Below are 20,201 nucleotides of genomic sequence, written 5' to 3' on the forward strand. Positions count from 1 at the left end.
TTACTTCCGGAGGTTCTAGGACAGACCCTATTTTCTTGTCTTTGCCAACTTCTATTACTTGAATTGCAATCCTTTATCTATCTTCAAAACCAGCGGTGCATGTTTTTGTTTTATCTCTTTTACTGACTTTATTTTTGTGTTCATATTGCCTTTCTCTGTCTGACTCCCTTCCTCTCTCTGACAGGGACTCTGCGACTACCTTAGGCACGTAGAATAATCTAGGATAATCTCTTCATCTCAAGATCCTTAAATGAATCACAGTTTTAAGGTCCATTTTTGCCAGGCAAGGCAATATATTCATAGGTTCTGAGGATTAGGGCTGAGGCCTCTTTGGAACCATTATTTAGCCTACCATGGCTGGATAATAAATATGTAAGTCCTATCTGCCAAGAGGCAAAGTTGAGGCTACTGTACAGTCAATTTATGTAAAAAGAGAGAAAGCTCCTGCCCTGCTTCGTTTTCCTGGGATGCATCATCTCACCTGGTGGGCCTGCTTTGGCCCAGGTGGAAAATTTTCTGAGGAAGAACAACTAATCCGAGAAAGGGAATACGTGGGAGTGGGAAATGTTGGCTCCCTCTCCAATTATCAGTTTCATTCGCTGCCCGAGGAATACCCAGATCTTTGTACTCCTTTCTTTCCTGAAGAGTTTTGCAAACTCAATTGGGGCAGCTGGACAATGGTGAGGCAACTTTCTGAGTCTTTGACTCTCACCTAGACTGAGATTCCAATGCTAGGCACCCAGAAATTTCTAACCAATGCAAAGGTGGCAGCTGGCATGGACCCTGCGCACTAGTAGTAAAGTGAGCTATAGACTGACGAGACAAGTTCGGACAGAAACGGGCAAATGGGGATGCCTTCGCTTGGTTTCCATAACTCACAGTGCTACACCCCTAGGGATTGGTGCCCTTTGTCCATGAGGGCTACATACATAAGCCGTGTGCCAGGCATGACCTAAAAGCTGTGGTTTGCTGATATCAATTCTACTATTTCCCAGAGTTCAGCATTGGGAAAGAGCTCCAGTTGCTCACAACAGTGATCTGCTGATGGCTCCACCCTCTACTTAATCCCTTCTCTTTCTTGTCCCATGGATTCCTCATCCCACACTAACGCTTCCAGAAACAACTTCTCAAATAAATTACTTGCACATAAATCCTTTCTTCAGCAGCACTGCTCAGATAACAGGACTGGGACCAGGGATAGTAGAAAATGTTTTAGGAAGTCAATTCTATTTGTCTAATATACACCAATTATAAACTTCATTTCTCATTAATATCAGGCTTCTAGTAGATAGAAAGGTATAGGTTTTTTCTACTTATTTTCCCATTGGTTTGTTGATTTGTTATGATGATGTTGGGTATAGACAGAAGAGTATAGTAATGTTAATAAGGTAAAAGTCCAGGGATGATCTCTAAATGAAGCACACAATAGAGGAGACAATTCTCTAGGAATATAAGAAAATTGATAAAAAATACCATTCAGCACTGAAAATGGTTATTTGGACCTCTAATATTTGAAAATCACACTAGAATAAAGAGCTTGTCATGTTTTTGTCCACTTGGCAGGATATTTTCCAAATCCAAGGTAGCTAGTTCTCTGCTGAAGGTCTGAATAATGTTTCTCTAACACAAAGTTAAAATGCAAGTTTAAAGTCGGAAAAACTGTTCCCTTTCAATTATTTGAAAGGAGGGACCATTTAATAAATGCCTTCATGTTTATTAAAAAAAATATATTTGTCCTTTCCTGGGGCAAAATAAGAATAAGATGCCAGAGATGAAACATTCAGAAGGATAATGCATATTATTTCAGTTAGGTCTTAATCTGTTTTGGTTACAATACAAAATATAAACTTTTAATCTGATACTAACAGACACCATTTTTCACAAACATGTGGCTAATGTAACAAGAACCCACATTTTACAATTTTAATCAAGTTAACCGTTTTCACAACATATCCTTTTCTAATATTATAATTAGAAAGAAAAATTTCATGTAGTGTGATTGTCACCAGCGAGATTCCAATTTAACTATAATAACATTAGTGAGTAACAGGGCATGGAAATGAGCTCTATAAACTGGTAGAATAAGGAAAAGATTTTGTACCCACACTCTATTTAAAATGTGATCACTACTGTCTTAGTGCTTCTGTGATTGCTCAATTTCTCAGGTAAAAGTATACTTAACACCTTAAAATAATTAACATTAAAAATAAAAAAGCCAAGCTTATATAGAGTCAGTTGGAATTTGAAGGAAGCATTCAGTAATTCATGTTCCCTTTATGTACCTTCTCATGTGTATATAACTACAAGTGAATGAATGAAACCTACTGTCTCAACTAATAGTAAATATTATAGAAACTAAAATGTATATTTATCCATTTTATTGAATTTATTGTCTCAGATTTTTAGAATATTATATGTAAGCATAAAGATTAAAGTTAAATAAAATATAGATTTACATAGAAATCTATAATAGAGGGATTTATGTAGGAAAGAGTAATGATAAAGTGATAGAAGTAAATATATTTACTAACTCTAATAACCTCTAAACACCTGACATCAAAGTAATTTCCAAAGTGGTGAACACTGTCACTGTCTCTGAAACCTTTACATTCCAAGAGAGGCGATATCATATTCATTGCTTTAATATTTTGACAATTTGAAAAATAAATGGAACATTGGTTTTATAAATCAAACCATAAACACTGAAGTGTATTAAATTTTGGCCTGTGGTAAGTTACCAATTAAAGATTAGCATACCTGTGTAGCTCAATAGAGCAGGAAGAGTTGAACGTTGAAAAATTTATGAGTATGTAGGCTATTTACACCTTTAAAAGTGATAATGAGCAAGAAAATAATTGGGAAACACTGCTTTAAGGACTTAATTTTTACAAGAAATCAGAGATTGCAGTTTGTCTCAAAAACATGGTTAACTTACTATCATGATGTCATTTTTGTAGTTTATTCATGACCAATTATTAGAGTGTAATGAAATGTGTCTTCTCCCACAAAATGGTACACTATTGGTGAACAGGTACTATCTCTGTTGTTTTCATTATAGCTTCAAATTAGCAAAATAATTGTATAAAGAATATGTCCAAACTGACATTATTTTAAACCTCACTTCTGAACGCAATGACTATCAGACTCAGCTTTTTTTTTAACATTTTGCACATAGGAATTAGAGAAAGCACAGCTAAGCTATATCTTATCTTAAAGCAGAGAATTTTATTGCCTATATTTATGTTAAAAGTGGGACTGATGGGAGGCTGAGGAGGAAGGATCACCTGATGTCAGGAGTTCAAGACCAGCCTGGCAAACATGGTGAAACTCCATCTCTACTAAGAATATAAAAATTAGGCAGGCATAGTGACAGTCACCTGTAATCCCAGCTACTCAGGAGGCTGAGGTAGGAGCATCACTTGAATTGGGAGGCAGAGGTTACAGTCAGCCGACATCACACCATTGCACTCCAGCCTGGGTGACAAGAGCGAAACTGTCTCAAAAACGAAAAAAAAGTGGGGGACTGCTAATGTCTCTATATTATTTTTTATATTTAGGTATAATTAATATACAAATATTTAGGTATAATTAACATACAATAAAGTCCATTTATTTAAATTTATCAAAACTTGACAGGTTTACCAATGTATACATCACATAAAATAATTACCACATTCAAGATACTGAATATATTCATAATCTACAAATCTACAAAAGTTTCTATGTGCCCTGTGGTAATCATAGTTTCCTGCCTGCCACCCTAGTGCCAACTTTCTCAGGCAACAACTGATCTTACTTCTGTCGTCGTTGATTAAAGTGAATGTTCTGTGTGTGGGATGTCTGCAACGTTGGATGTAGTTGACCTGCAGCCCCTAGGGCTGGCTCTCTGGAACAAGACATGGCTGGGGGCTGGGGGTGCCAACCCCTCAGGCTGGTCTTGCTCTGACATGGTTGCCATGCCGGAGAGAGGAATGTGACTCATGTTCTGGGCCCATGATGCCTGCTCCAGACCAGTGACTGTGGCTGACTATGCCAGCCCATATCTGGCAATCATGAGGTCTGGAGGATTCAATAAAGCAGCCACCAGTGAAACTTAGCAGGAAGTAAAACCTATTTGTGGCTTAAAAGACTTCTAGGTTCCTTTAGGGGAAGCTTTTTTCTGGGACAGTTGAGCACTGTGACATCATCAACAGCAGTGATGAGATGAATCCTGCTTAGGAGGAAAACATCCATTAGAGAAACTGTCTCTAGAAAAACGGAAAGCAAGAAGCATACAGGAGACCTGAATGGGGTTGGAGCAGCATAGTGTCCGATGGATATTTGGTTATTTCTTGCCTCCTATGTCTGTCCTGAGGATATTGTGAATTTTTTCTTCATTTTTAGAAATGCCTGGACTGTCACTTTTGGACCAGGTTGTACTGAAAGCATTACATACTGGACGCTTTTGATCTTTGCAACTGTGACCATAGTCAACGGGGAAGCTGTTCTGACTCTGGGCATATGTAATCTAATCTCTGTACTGTATCTACAAGTGGTTTGTGGCTTAACTCTCCAAGAATTCAGCCACTGCGGAAGGCACTCCCAGCACGTTAAGGAATTCCAAATGCTTACTTTTCTGGTGCAGAAAGATTGTTGGGCCCAGATAGGCACCAATGTGGGAAATCAACTACAAGTTCAAAACCAGGGGCCTATGTTAAAGAGCAAGCGTATGGAACGATTTCAGTCTCTCATTCAGTATGACGATGTTCATACCAACTCAGTCCAGGTCTGCTGCCTATTGTAGGCCACCACCCTCAATTTCATCTTTATCTCTTCTCTCTCTTATCCTTTTGGGATTTCCACATGATAGCCTGCTTGGTTATGGTATCCCATTCTCTTAGGCATTGTTCACTTGGGTTTGATCTTTTTTCCTTCTGCTCCTCAGACTTCATAATTTCTATAGTCCCATCTTCAAGTTTACTGATTCTTTTTTCACTATGCTTAGATCTACCTTTGAGTCCTTCCAGTGAATTTTTTAGTTATTGTACTTCTCAGCTCCAGAATTACTTCTTGGTCTCTTTTTAGGTTTCCGAATATTCTGTTAATACTCTCCTTTGCTCATGCATGGTTTTCTTGTCTTTGTGTCTTAGTTCTTTGAGCATCTTTAAGATTATTGTTTTAATGTCTGCATTTTAGATCTTCTCTCATTTTGGGAAATAATTTTTTTTCCTTTGAAGGGACCATATTTTCCCATTTCTTGGTATGACATATCAAAACCTGAGCATGTGAATCGAATAATGTGATAGTTCTAGAAATAAGATTCTCATTCGTCCTCAGGGTTTGCTCTTTCTTTTGTTGTGGTGGTTTTGTTTTGATTTTTGTAGGTCATCTCTGTGGTAAGGATAAGCCTAAGGTGTAAACTTAAGGTCTTCTCAGGTCTTTTCAGAACCTACATCATCTTCTGGGCATGCACAAGGACTTCTTAATTTCCTCATACATGTGGTTGCTTTTGGATGTTCTAGTCTTTAATATCTGGCTCTCCAAAGGGGAAAAAAGAAAAGGAAGAATGGAGGTACTGACCTTTGACGTCTACTGGATGTCACTTCAGGTGTAGGGTGAAGGACTTGCAACAATGCGACTGGGCTGCCCGCCTCCACGTGTGCGTGTCTGTGATTATATGCAGTAATCAAAACACAGATGCCTAATGTTTGGTGGACAGGACTCTTATCATCTACCCTGGCCATGCACAGGATTTTTAAGAAACACATGCACAGCTGCTGGCATAAAGCTAGGAGTTGGGGGAAGAGTAGTCAATACTGAGCTAGCCAAAATTAACAGCAATTTACATCCAAGCCTTCTGAAATTTGTGAACTTTCAATAGATTCTAGAGTTCCAAAATATGTAAATCGAACTGATTCTTCCAATGCAATTGTTGTCTAGGTGGGGACAGAGATCTCTGGTGCTTCCTACTCCAACATAATGATTTTTTTTGATATTGTTTTATTCTTTTTAAAAGATAACTCTTCTAAATAATTATCTTTTAAAAATAATTAAACAATACAAAAATAGTATATTAATCAATGTAGTTACCTTTTTTGGTACCACTCATTCTTTTTGTAAATCAATATTTCATTTACTATCGTTTTTCTTCTTTCTGCAGGAACTCCAGACATTAATATTTAGGTTCATGTGTGTCTGATAGTGACAATAATTTGGCCTTTTGTGTGTATATTCAGACTTTATTTAGACTTTATTCTACCTTTGTTTTTGAAATATATTTTTCCTTATAAAGTTCTAGGGTAACAACTCTTTCCTTTCAGTTCATTTAGTGAATTGCTTATATGCTGTTCCACTAAAATTATTACTGATGAGAAATCTGCTGCCATCCTTATGTCTGTACATTGGTAAACATTTCATTTTCTCTGTTGGTTTCTAGGATTTCCTCTTTAGTATTGGTTTTATACAATTTGATTATGATTTTATTTTGAATAGTTGTATTTATGTTTTTGAACTTTGGTTTTTTTGAACTCTTTAGATCTGTGGAGTACATAATTTAAACTTTGCAAAATTTTCAGCTATTATTTCTTCAAGTTCATTTTCTGCCCCTTTGCCCTGCGTCTTTTTTTTCAAATTATACATATGGTAAGTAAATTGATATTGCCACACGAGCTACTCATGCTCTTTTATGCTTTCATTTTTCCCCTGCCAATGGCTGATCAGAAAACTTTCACTATTTTTAATAGATTTTTTTTACTGTTTTAATTTGAATATTTATTTCTTTTGTCTTCAATTTCATGAATGTGTTTATTCGCAATATCTAATCTGACATTAACCTCACCCAATGTATTTTAATCTCAATCATTCATTTTTTTTTTCTCCTACTAATTTAATTGGGGTTATTTTTATATATCTCCAATATCTCTATTCCAATTTGAACACATAAAATTCAGTTTCAATAACTATTTTATAGACATTGACTACTCATTCTAATACCTGTGTCAGTCTTGGATCAGTTTCAAATAATGGGTTTTCTTCCTCATACTGGGTTGTGCTTTTCTGCATGGATGACAGCTTTTCACTAATTAGTAGATATTCTAAATTTTACTTTGTTGAGTCATGAATATATATTTTTTATTTCTATAAACATTATTGAGCTTTGTTCTGAGGCTCAGAAAAGTTACTTAGAAAGTGTTTGATCTTCTTTTTTGCCCTTATTTTAAAAAATTATTAGGTGAGAAAAGAGGAGCACTTATTCCATTGCTGTTTCTATTAAGATCCCTCTGAGTACTCTATACAATTTCTTGTAAATTATGGGCTTGTCATTCTGCTTTAATAAATTTTTATTCAAATTACTTATCTCTTGTACAAATTATAATGTATTCTTTATACTGAGATTGTTTTGTCATTTTCCGCAATTTCTTCTTTTGCCTAAGTCAACAATCCTTGCATTTACTTTAATATTGCTATTTCTGTTGCTACATTTTCAAATATGAGTTTAATTTTTGTTTTCACATACTTTTTTGAATATATTTAAACTTTCTTCATTTGTGATTGGTACAGTTTTCTTCTGCTTTGTGATTACTTTGTGCAAAGAATTATATTACCTCAAATGTTTTGATTTTCCTTATCTAATTTTACTTTGCAGTATTTTTTATGGAGTTGGTCAGATGTTTCCTATTCCTAATCATTTCATGGGCAAGTTCCTACTTTAAAATTACACTCTTTCATCAATGTATTTAAATATGTTTTATTACTAGATAAGGGTTATGTTGGTGGGAGTGGTAAATTTTCTCAGTTGGAACATTTTGATTTTCATTCCTTTTCTCTGGTTAAGGTAAATTTTTATGAAAATTATCTGACATTTTTATTCCTAGGTAGTTCATGGAGATATTTTTAGTTTAAGAATATCATCTTTTGTTGGTATAGTAAAATGCAACTTTTTAAAGAATAGTATTTGTTGTTCTGCTTTGTCTTTTCAATATAACTTTTTATTTTTGTTTACTGTCTTATCTTAAGTGGCAACTTAAGCTTCTTTAATTATCTCCTTTCCCTGCAGAGAAATGTTTTCTAGGGTTTCCACCTCCAGTCCAACTAATTTCCAAGTTTCATCCCTAGACCAAATGATAGGTACTACCAATTTCCAGATGTTTGTTTACTAATTTCACTCTTAATGTGGGACTTTCTCTGAGGACATCTATGCCTGCACTTTGACTTTAGTTTATACAATCCTCCTGTATTCTCTCCTAAGCCTCCTGTTAGAAAGTGGCTAAGCATTGTCTCCCCAAAAACACATATGGACCTGAAACCTATGAAGGAAACCTTATATAAATAGGTTATTTGTAGGTGTAATCATGTGAAGATGAAGTAAAATTGAATTTAGGGCCCATTTAGATGGGCTAATGTTTTTATAAGAAGAGGGAAATTGGACACAGAACCACAAGGGAGAACACTGTGAAGATGAAGGCAGAGATTGGAGGGTTGCATCTGCAAGTCAATCAACACCAAGGACGGCTGGCAACCACCAGAAGCTAGGAGAGAACCATGGAATGGATTTTCTCTTAGAGTCTCCAGTAAAAACTGACCTTGCCACAACCTTGATTTCATCTATCTGGCCTCTGAATTGTGAGTGCATTTCTGTTGGTTTAGGCCACTTCATTTGTGGTGATTTGTTCTGCCAGCACTAGAAAACAAATGTAACTCCTCTCCTTCACTCTTTATGTCCATAAACTTGCTGCTGAAGCAGGAGCTTCACTTAAAGATCTATTGAAATATGTTTATTTCACAAATTATAACAGTAGGTTCATGGAATTCTCTACCTCCTAGCAACAATAAAGGTTTACAACATGTGAAATTATTTATTTGTATGGATTTGGAAAGTCTGAGCAGTTGAGGTTCACAGAGGTACAGTTTACCTGGAGGTACTACCTTTTTATGGCTCTTTTAAGAAGTATCCAAGGATGACCATGAAAAAGAATTTTTCAGAGTAGAGCCAATGGCTAATGAAGATATCAGAACTGGAAACTATATTTAGGAGAAGATAATGCCCTAATCAAGATTTCCTATGATCAGTTTAGATTTTTAAAATGTGTTCTAAGTTTCAGAATTTCTATGAATCATTGACTACTATAAGCTTGTCATCTTCCTCTTTCGTAAAATAAGTGCTTATTCTGGCTGATCTATATATCTTCATTCTTGTGTCTTAGGATATAGTGAGAAAGTAACATTTTTATTATATCATTGTTGTTATTTGTATTATTTTAGGCAATAGATTTCTAGATTATATGAACTATATTCAGAACTGAAGAGAGGACAGAAAAATTCTGGACTTCAAACTGAATGTAATGGTTAGATAAGACTCTTGGAGTAACTTGTTTTGGAATTGCATTACAGATCAAGACTACAGACTGATAGATTTTACTGCCTCAATTATTTGCTTTCTATAAAAAGATAATACATTATTTCCCATTGGCATGTTAATTATAGTGGCTTACCCGTTTTAGGAAAAGAAAATGTCTGTACCATATTAATTTTGAGCATAGTTATGTAATGTTTTCAGTCATTTGGATGTGAGCAGATGTAGTTAAAATATCTGAGTAGCAAACATAACTGGAAATTTCTATCAACTACCTTGTTTTTTTTTTTCATCCTAATAACAGGGATGTTGCAAATGGAAGTTATTCCTTTAACGACAGTCCAAAAGGGAGAGACACAGGGTATAGAACAGCAGCCGCAGACATAAAGCCTCTGATAAGTCGTGTTTTATGCCACTGAAGTTTGAGAGCTGTTTGTTACCATGGCAAAGTTGTCTAATACAGCCTTCAGGAACTTAAAAAATGTAACAACAATTACAAAACTAAATAGTTTTAATGGCTGGCAGTGATCGATGTGTGGAATGAAATAATGGAAATTCCTTCATCTTTCATAACTTTGCTGGAGTACGTATTTTTTTATGTTAAAACATTGAGTTAAAAATAGAATATATGACTGCAATCATTTAATATTTTTTCTTAATCCTATTATTATTTATAGTATAATCAATGTTTATCAGAAGTTTGGCAAATACATGTTCATTGTAATGTGACTTAGTAACGAATTGTATCATGATCTGGAGCTCTTTTACATTACTGAATCTGGGCTATCCTTGTATCATGCTCTGAGCAATAAAATACAAAGAAAATGAGCATATGTCAGATCTGAATTCAGGCCTTATATAGTATTGAATACCTCTGTGTGTTTTCTTGAAACCTTGCCCCCAATATAAGAACAAGCCCAGAATAGCCTGCTGGAGGATGGCAGACAGGGATGCTAGAACCAGCTTACACTTACTTGGAAGAGCCAGTTGTTCACATCTTTTTCCAATTCACATTCAGTGACATCTCATTGGTAAATTAAAATTACTTCAAGGCTGAGTATACATCCATCTTTGTGGATCAAAATGTTTTTTCTAAATATCATGTCTTCATGTTATCATCTTAGATCAGTGAATTTTTCAACATCTGAAGGCCCTGAATTTCTAAAATCTCTCTCTCTCTTTTTCTCTTTTGTTTCTTCTTGGAAATGGCTGCCTTTATCTGAGCTTGTCTGTTTCTTTCAATACCTTTCCTAAAGAAATGACTTGCAACTGAAACAATGTTCTGAAACCGAATATTCTGAAACTGAAACAATATTCTGTTTTCCAATCTTGAGATCTAAATGTTTCTTAGGTAACCAATCCTTCTAAATTATTTAACATCATACTTTGAGGACATATTTTACCAGTGTAAATTTCACCAATTTTTAACTTCTAATACAAGTTTTATTTTACTTTCTGCTGAATTTAAAAGCAAATCCCAATGCAATTTATTTTTCAAGGCAGCACTCTACTTTTGATACCATAAACAAGGGTTTATTGTATATTGTTTTTCCTGAAGAATGTAACTTGATGTAAACTCCACTGTCTGCAGACATGTAAGTCGTTGTGGCTGTGGAAAGGAGACACAGAAAATTGTGCCTCACTTCTTAGAGGTTTTTATTCTAACAATAATAAATCATGACTTCATATATGCCTGATGTAGTACAGAGTAATCCTACATTTTTTTTTTTTTCAAGAAAGGGGAGAAGCAAAAATCTAAGAATAACATTAATCATTACCATGGTAATAGAAGGGCAAGTATACAAAATAGAAAGAACGCCATGATTAAAGGAAGGAAAGTGTGACAGTTATTGAAGAAAGTGTTCATTAGTTTTCTAGTGCAGTGATATCACATGCAGAGTGCAAGATTGGCTATGAAAAGACAGCCAGCATTGGATGGCTGCCACAGAGACAGTATCAATGACTAGTTTTACCAAGAGCAGCGGGGCCAAGAAGAGAGAAGTACAGTAGCTCCTACGTAATCACATGTCCCTTTCCATGTCAACAGACGTAAAGACAACCTAGAATCGTGAGAAGTGGAAGAGTAAAGGAACTGAGGCTTTCCTTCCACTCTTAAGGTCAATATCTGGCTAGATTTGGGGAAGATAAGGAGGTGACCATTAAATGGACACATGTGATTGATGCTTTAAGGTTGGTCAAATTTTTATTTATAACTGAAGTAACCAGAAAATTAGAAACATATTAAAGAAATGTACTTCAGGAAATTGAAAGAAGTCTTTAAAAATACGACTGAAGGTAGTGTTTGAATACAAATAAAATATATACAGTCAGTTGTAATTGTTTGTGGTAGTTGTGTTCTAGAATGGTACCACAGACATTGAGTTAGCAAGTACTGAACCATTGCTCCTCAGGAAAATACAGAATTAGGTTCCTGAAAGCCTCTGATCATAGCATTTTAATTAACTAATCAATGCATAACAGTGTTTTATGTGTGTGTTTTTAAAGACATCTTATTGAATGTGTTAATGATTTATTAGCATTAAACCCTCAGCTAACAGCACTCTGACATCATGCCTGAAAGCAGCTTATGAAACACATATTTTCTCACGAAGGCACATTATGATTTCTTATACTAAGGAACACTAGACATCACATTAGCTTTATGCTTGGAGGGTTTTTTTTTTTTCTTTTTTGAGAGGGAGTCTCACTCTGTTGCCTAGGCGGGAGTGCAGTGGCACAATTTCGGCTTACTGCAATCTCTGACTCAGGGTTTAAGCGATTCTCCTGCCTCATAGGACTACAGGCACCTACTACCACACCCGGCTATTTGTGTGTGTGTGTGTGTGTATGTATTTTTAGTAGAGACGGGATTTCACTGTGTTAACCTGGATGGTCTCTATCTCCTGACCTCCTGATCCTCCAGCCTCAGCCTCCCAAAGTGCTGGGATTAGACATGTGAGCCACTGTGCTCAGCTGGAGGTCATTTTCAAAAGCAGTATCAACAACAATAAGCACTTTGTAACTGAAATGACCAGAAAGTTAGAAATGTGTGTAAAAAATATACAGTTGTGGTAATGAAAGAGGGCTTAAATATATGGCTAAAGCCAGTGTTCGGAAACAAATAAAATAAATATACTTAATATGTAAATATGTAAATATTAAATGTATATAATATGTTAAAAAATGTGGCGCCAAATAGACTAAAAAAAAAAAAAAACAACAACATTTGTTTGCAGTATGTGACTAAAACAACAGGGTGGAATGTCTCCTGGTTTGACGTAGGTGAGGAATGTGTACATGGGACAACTTGAATATTTTGCTACTCTATGCATGCCTATGAATGATCATGAACATATTGGGTATCACTGATCTTTGACAAATTTTAGAGTAGGGTTCAGAATGGTAAATGTTTTTTAACTGAGTGTGAAACAGGAGTTTGTTAACCCCATGAGTATATGATAAAGGTCAATCTAGCCAGAGACAATATTATATAGACAGAGAAGCAGAAATGAATATGGTATAGATTGAGGGTTGTAAGAGCTCTGAAATGTAGGGAAGGGAAAGATCATACATGGTGAGCGTGCCACATTAAAACTTTTGTCTAGAAATAAATGAGATGCCATCAGATTGTTTTGAGCAGAGAAGTAGAGTTGATTTTACATATAGTCTTACTTTAGAAAATTCACTCTGGAAGCACTGTGGAGGATACACTAAAGGGATATGACAGGAGAAAGGAAGACTGAGGCTTCCAGTTTGCAGGTGGAAAATTTTGAGTCCTCTTTGATTCCAAGATTTTGTGGCATAGAGTCCAAGACTCTGAGAAATACTGTGAGAGAGGAGCAAAAAAGATAATTCTGTGGTTGGAGTAGGGACTTCTAACTTGAAGTTTGAGGTGAACAACATTGAAAAACATTTAATGAATGCTAAATAAATAATAAATATATATGTTTCAAAAATAGAAAAAAGTTTTACATCATGCATTTTAAACATACTGAGGGGTAGCAATGACATCAATTGATCTCGGAAGTGCATTCTTAATTTTACTTCATTGTTGGAAGTGTTTTGTTAATATCTAAAGAAAAACCTCCATCTATTAATTTTATCACAGTGATTTGTTTTAGTAGGAAAAGAATTATGGAAGACTACCGGAAAACCAAAGCAAATAGTAAAAGAAGTTAATAAAATACAGCTTTTGTTTGAATTTCACAGTTATTTCTGATTGTTTCCAAAGCTTTGGGGGTTTTTAACAAACTCACCGAAATAGTTCTACAGTCCCATGAAGTAGAGGCAGGCATTATCATCTCTGTATTACAGCTGGGAACCTTGAGGCACAAAGCCATTTAAGTGATATGTCCAAGGTCACTGAGCAAGTCACTGGTGAAGCCAAAAATAGAATCCAAATTCATCAGCTAGTTCTTTGTTCAGGAGACCATATTGGTTCTTTTATTACTCTGAAGAGAAACTTTAGCTTTATATCAGAGCCTTTTTCTTTTTCTTACACACCAACCTAAAAAACAAAAATCAACATTTAAAAAGACCATTGAAAGGATGGGTATTAAATCAAATCAGATTTCATGCTTGAGATTTTCAAGTTACTCCTAGAAAAGTGTTGTTTTTTCTTGTTTAACAGAAAAATATGCTTAGTAGTTTTTCATCGTTATTATCCCAATTCATAAAACTTTTCAACCTCCCTTAAATATTTAATGGCTCTATTTAACAATGAATATGTTCTGGTTTCTGCACAAGGAAATGCAAGCCATAGTAATTGGCTTTGCCTTCAGACAGCTGAGTCAGCAAGAAATCTAACATTCCATAGAAACCTTTTTATTTGCTATCAGTTTTTCGGAGTTTCAAGCCATTGAAATATATTGAAAAAATATGGGAGGCAACTAAACCATGCAAATTAACCTTACATCTGCTTTATATGACTCTTGAACCTCTAGATTTGTAATTCCTTATCTGTGGCTGCTCAAACAATTTTCTGGTTCATAATGCTGTCAGTGCAATGGTAGGAAAGGAAAGTGGATTATAGTTTCCAGTACGTATTTGTCTAAAAGTGCTTGTATTTTTCCATCCGTGAAAATAATCTTTTTCCCCTCTCGTGAAAATGTTTGACAACTAGAAATTCTACTTTTTAAGCTTCCTATTTACACGTGGATTTTATGAAAAATAACTCTATAAAGTACAAATTTATTAAATCATTTTAAAGAAATATGTGTTCACATACACTAAATAGGATCACAGACATGTTTATCTTTCTTTATATATATATATACACACAAATATACAGATAAGAGCTCACATATATATAAGTTTGTGTATATATATATAGTATTTTAGAAGTGTGTGCTATTAAAATATAATGATACATAACATTTACGGAGCAATTACCTTAGGTAGTCCATGAAAGCATTTACATAAAATATTTTATTTATTCTCATCACATTATGAAGTGACTATTACTATAATTTTATCCATTTACTTAATGAGGAGACTGAGACATTAAGAACATAAGTCAATTGCCCAACATTGCATAGCTTCTATATGGTAGAACAGGAATATAAGTACAGGCAGCTGGCTTCTCTACAATGTGTAGTAACAGGAATCATTTATGGACATATGAGTATAATAAAACATACAATCTAGAATTTTAATAAAAACTAAATTCATAAACCGAGATCCAGAGAAAATAAGTATCTCTCACAAGTTCTACAGCTAGCCAGTTCCCAGTCCTGTAGTATGACTCAGGCAGTATTCCATTATAACTTTCTTGGAGTTAGTGTCAATGGATGATGTCAAACATTGCAAACCAGTCAAAAATGATCTTTTATGGCAATTACGAAATAGATACCTATATTAGTCCATTCTCACACTGCTACAAAGAACTACCTGAGACTGGGTAATGTATAAAGAAAAGAGGTTGAATTGACTCACACTTCTGAAGGCTATACAGGAAGCATGGCTGGAAGGTCTCTGGAAACTTACCATCATGGCAGAAGGTGAAAGGAAAGTCAGCACTTTTTCTTTAGGTGGCAGTGAGAGAGAGAGAGAGAGAGAGAGAGAGAGAGAGAGAGAGAGAGAGAGAACAAAGGGGGAGGTGCTACACACTTTTAAACCACCAGATATCCTGAGAACTCAGTATCATAAGAACAGCTAGGGAGAAGTCTACCCCCGTGATCCAATTACCTCTCACCAGGTCCCTCCCTCAACATGGGTAATTTGATATAAGATTTGGATGGGGACATAAAGCCAAACAAATACCCAATTTTTCTCATAAAATATTTTGCTAACATGACATTTTTCAGCAGAGATCTTTAAAAACTTAGGTAGAGAAAATATTTTTCACTTGTTTAATTTTCTATTGATATGTATGTTAACAATGTTTTTTGCCATGTGAAGGACCTTCATATTTCCTTGTGATTGGTATTCAACAACATTTTTGCCACTCCCATTTACTAGTCAAACTGCTTTTTTCTAAATGTTAATCAAATGCCTCTTGTTGGATCTGTGAAATGCTACATGCAATGGAATGCCTTAGTATTTATCTCAGAAGAACTTTTTGCTGGATTTGACACTCTGGATTATTCTTCCCTTCTTCATTCTTCTTTGAACTTGTCTCTATCTTATTCTGATTCAACTTGTAACTTTTTAACTCTGCCTCCTTTCATTTCTCCGTGAGAAGTTCTTTTAACAAATGTTGATTTTTTTCTCAATGTTTACTCAGGCTGTAGACTTCTATTTCTCTACTGTGTAAATAGAGGATGATCACATCTCCTATAATACATGTATTTGGGTAACCATATGCAACTGTGTGTGTGTGTGCACCTGTGAATATGCATGTGTACACAGGTGCATACAAGAGAGAAAGCCAGTAAGTTTCAGATTCTATTTGTCTATTATACCTTCTCAACTCAACTACCCATGATAGCAAGTACAAAACACCTAATTTCAGTGGTCAGAGATAACCCTATAGGGACAAAACATATAAGCCAAGAGCTGAAGCCTGAGAAGGATCCAATTATGTGAATATATTTGGAATCATTTTGTTTAAGTTTTATGTTTTAATAACTATACTCAAATGCTACCATATTAATGAAATTTTCTGCTAAAGAAAGGGTTACAAAAAGAATAGATTCAAAAACATCTTTGGTCAATTTTAGTTTCTAGAATCATCTGACTTGCCCATTTAAGATTTTGACTTTCTTGCTACGCATTAAACTATTCAATGTCTTCTTGAGTCTCCTGGGCAGGATATCCATCTTTTCCTTGCTTGAATAGAATAACTTTTTTTTTCTTGTTTGTGAGTTTCAACACATCAAGCTGATAAGGTGTTCATTTCTGTGCAGCTCCTCTAGGCATTTTAAACATCTTGGTTTGGATTCATGTCTTATCTGACCTTCAGCTGATGACTTTTATCCTGTATTATTCCTGACATCTCTTTTCTCCCTTCACTCTGCAAATCTGTATGTGGAATGACCAGACTCTTTCCATTTTGTCTATCCTTCTATGAGTCTGATGGATCCCCGCAGAATGCTTTTCTTAGACACTTAGAGGAGGTGATTCTGGCTCCCTCTGTGGTTTGCAGCTTTCTCTCTCTCTGTCTTTGCCAAATTCTCCTTTTTTTCTATTTAGTTAGCACAGGTGCATATCATTATTCCTCCTTCTAGACATATGCATAAGTGAAGAATAAAAAATATTTTTTCTTCTACCAATTTTTAGAGAGGAATCTCATAGAGCCCCTGTCCAGTATTCAAAGTGATGGCTCACTTTCCATGAAAAGGGAACTCTCTGAAATGTCAACCAGCCTTGTTTACTGATCTTCATTGCACACAGTAATCAATGGGGATGAATAGAGTTGACAGATTCCATTCTCTAAGTTGTACCTCTCAATTATTTTGATGGTTTGTATCTCTCTCATGAAATGCTTAAGGCTCTATAGCATCAGCTTAAGCCATGGTTTTGGAAGAGTGGATGAAATCATCAACATCTTTTTCCATTTTGATCAGTTGAATGATAACTCATTGGAAAGGAACTAGTGGTTTCAAAGACTCTAAAGCAGGAAATTCACTTGAAAATTTAATAAAGACTCTGACTGAATGTTTTATGTCTAAGTGCTGATGGTGTTCAAGCCCTACCACTTTCCTTTATCCTCTGTTTCACAGTTGGTCAAACTGATCACAAAGACTGGGTGCACTCTTCTTTGGCAAGGGCAGGAATTTCAAACCATGCAAGCCCCAGTTATGCATGAGAACCCTCACCCTAGACTCATCTGCTAATCACAATAAATATCAAGTCAATCTCCTTTCTTGGCTCTCTCAAGCCACTGTTTTTGGACCTGTATGGGAGGTTGCCCTCCCTGCTGTAGAAAGCTCCATTATGTTAGTTATAAAATTTTCATAATCTGTTGATGTAGATGTGGCATTATCAGTCACAAACCTTAACCAAAGTTTAGGTGGGTGGAGATCCATCCAAATTCTGTGGGGTGTGTGGAGGATGTCCAGACAATGGTTAGTATTATGGGAATGTGAAGCGGAGTGGTCATTCTTCTAGTGCTTGCTAATTGATTCTGTTGTCTGCTGGCAAGCATGCACTTGGAGCTGTTGACTGATGGCTAGTTTAAGCTTTGAGCCCTGCTGTTCTGTGCGTAAGTTATTCCTATAAATTTTGTTTGTTCGTTTGTTTGTATTTTTGTTTTTTTCAAGTTAACATTTTTTTCAACATTAATTTTTGTTTGTCTACTTTAAGTCCTGGGATGTAAGTATAGAATGTAGGTTTGTATAGGTACAGCAAACCGCCATGGCACATAGGTAAACATGTGCGGTGGTGGTTTGCTGCACCTATCAATCCATCTTCTAGGTTTTAAGCCCCACATGCATGAGCTATTTGTCCTAGGCTCTCCCTCCCCTGACTCCCCACCCCTCATCTGGCCCCAGTGTGTGTTGCTCCCCTCGCTTTGTCCATGTATTCTCATTGTTCAACTCCTACTTGTGATTTGAGACTCTCTGGATGAAGAAACTTATAAATGTGAGGACGATATAGAAAACCCCCTCAAATTATTTCTGGTAACCACCTAAAAACAAAAACTGAAACAAACGTCTATAATTCTGTCCAATTAAAAATCTGAAACTGACTAAAAGAATTTCTACAACAAATAGATAAAAGGGTGCTGATTAAATTTTATACCTCTATAATAGAGGTTTTCAATTAACTTTATAATCTGATTAAATTCACCAATTGGCAAATATTCAGGACCTTTATAAACCCTAAAGCTCAAATTTCAGTTGTTACCCGGAAATCTCACTATTTCAAAATAAAGTATCTCTTTACTCTTAGAAGAGCTACCAAATATAAAACAGAGGAAACATAGGTATGCTTCACTTTTACCATCAGAAGTATCACTTTTGTAAACTCCCCACAGTCATAGTAAGCATAAATCTAAAATGTCCCAGGATGATCATAAATGCTCACAATTAACCAGTAATAAATTAAATAGTATTTGGGATTCACGACCGGATTTATAAAATGAGACCTCTTCAACCTTATTCCTCAGTTTCCTAGATTTTGGGCTTGAGAAACAGATGATTGGACAATGGATTTAACAATGTCATTGTTTAAAACTCTGTCTCTGGCCCTCAACATTACTCACAAGCTCAGGATGATGAAAGGGGAAGCACAGAAACAGGCCACTGATGGAAGAGCTGAGGTCAGTAAGGGTAAGAGAGATTTTGTCTTTAGTCTCCTGATTCATCTTTTAGCATTATTATTTCAACCATAGAGAACCTCACCCTTGCTCCATTAGTAATAATTCCAGGAAATTTAGTTTGGAGAAGGCATGGATTGGTGAGAATAATATTTTAGGTAGAAAGTGAGATCTGCTGTTGGCAGGAGGAAGGGAGAAGAATAAGAATTCACAGAATATTAGGAAAGTGAAGGATTCTCTGTTTGAATTTATCTGTACAAAGAGTAATTCCTGAATGAGAGGCCTCAGGCTGTTATTACATTGTCCTCTGCCTAAAGGCAGATCATAGCATTTGGTTCAGCTATGTTTTCGTTCAGCAGCCCTATCTGGGATCAAACTTTCTTTATAATAAATCATTTGAGACTCAGTTTGATGAATTTAAAGTGAAAAACCTTTACTTAAGAAATACAGTGCTAAAAGGTATGTACAAAAGAAATAATTGCCTATGGAATAAGATTAAGGTAAGTTAATGCATTCTTAATGCATTAAATGCTTTAGTGCATTCTTCAATTTATTCATAATTTAATAGCATTTGGATGAATTGTTATGCAAACTCTTTTCTACTTTTAAAATCTTTATTGACATTTTCCAAATTATGCATATCATCCAAAACTGTACAAAATTTAATATTTCAGAAAAATGTAATGCAGATGATGAAAGTTTTTCATGATTATTGAATCCATAATTTTTCAGCCTGGATTCAAACCCAAGTCCAGTTAGGGTGACTACCCTAATATAAAATGCAAAATTTTATATTACCAAGAATGTTTGCTCGTGAGTAAAAAGAAAGCAAGAGTAGTAATGCTACCTTTTAAAAATGTATCAATGAGGCTATTTTATTTGAGTTCTGTTCTGTAAATCTCTTTTAAGTGAGCATAGATTTTATTATGTTTATTGTCCATTTCAAAGTTTTAAAGATTACAATATTAAGTGATATTTCTAAAGTAACTGGTTTTTTAGTAAGTATTAATAATAGAACAAATAAAGATCATTTTTTCCCAAATAAGTGTTTAATTTTACAGATAACATTTCTCAAATAGAGAATATTATTAATTTTGTTTTTGTGTCCTCAAAAGAACATATGCACATGATTTGGTTGTTAGTTACTAAAAAAATATTTAATTAATGTCT

At 35.1% G+C, this 20,201-nt stretch overlaps 1 pseudogene; it reads left to right on the forward strand.

Annotated features, from left to right (window-relative positions):
• Window positions 1–467: 467 nt before the first annotated feature.
• Window positions 468–20,201, forward strand: part of LOC105718818 (aldo-keto reductase family 1 member B1-like) — a 97,112-nt pseudogene continuing 77,378 nt past the window's right edge.

The sequence above is a fragment of the Aotus nancymaae genome, unplaced genomic scaffold (assembly GCF_030222135.1).
Source record: "Aotus nancymaae isolate 86718 unplaced genomic scaffold, 86718_ANA_hifiasm-v0.15.2.pri h1tg000022l_1, whole genome shotgun sequence".
Lineage (NCBI taxonomy): Eukaryota > Metazoa > Chordata > Mammalia > Primates > Aotidae > Aotus > Aotus nancymaae.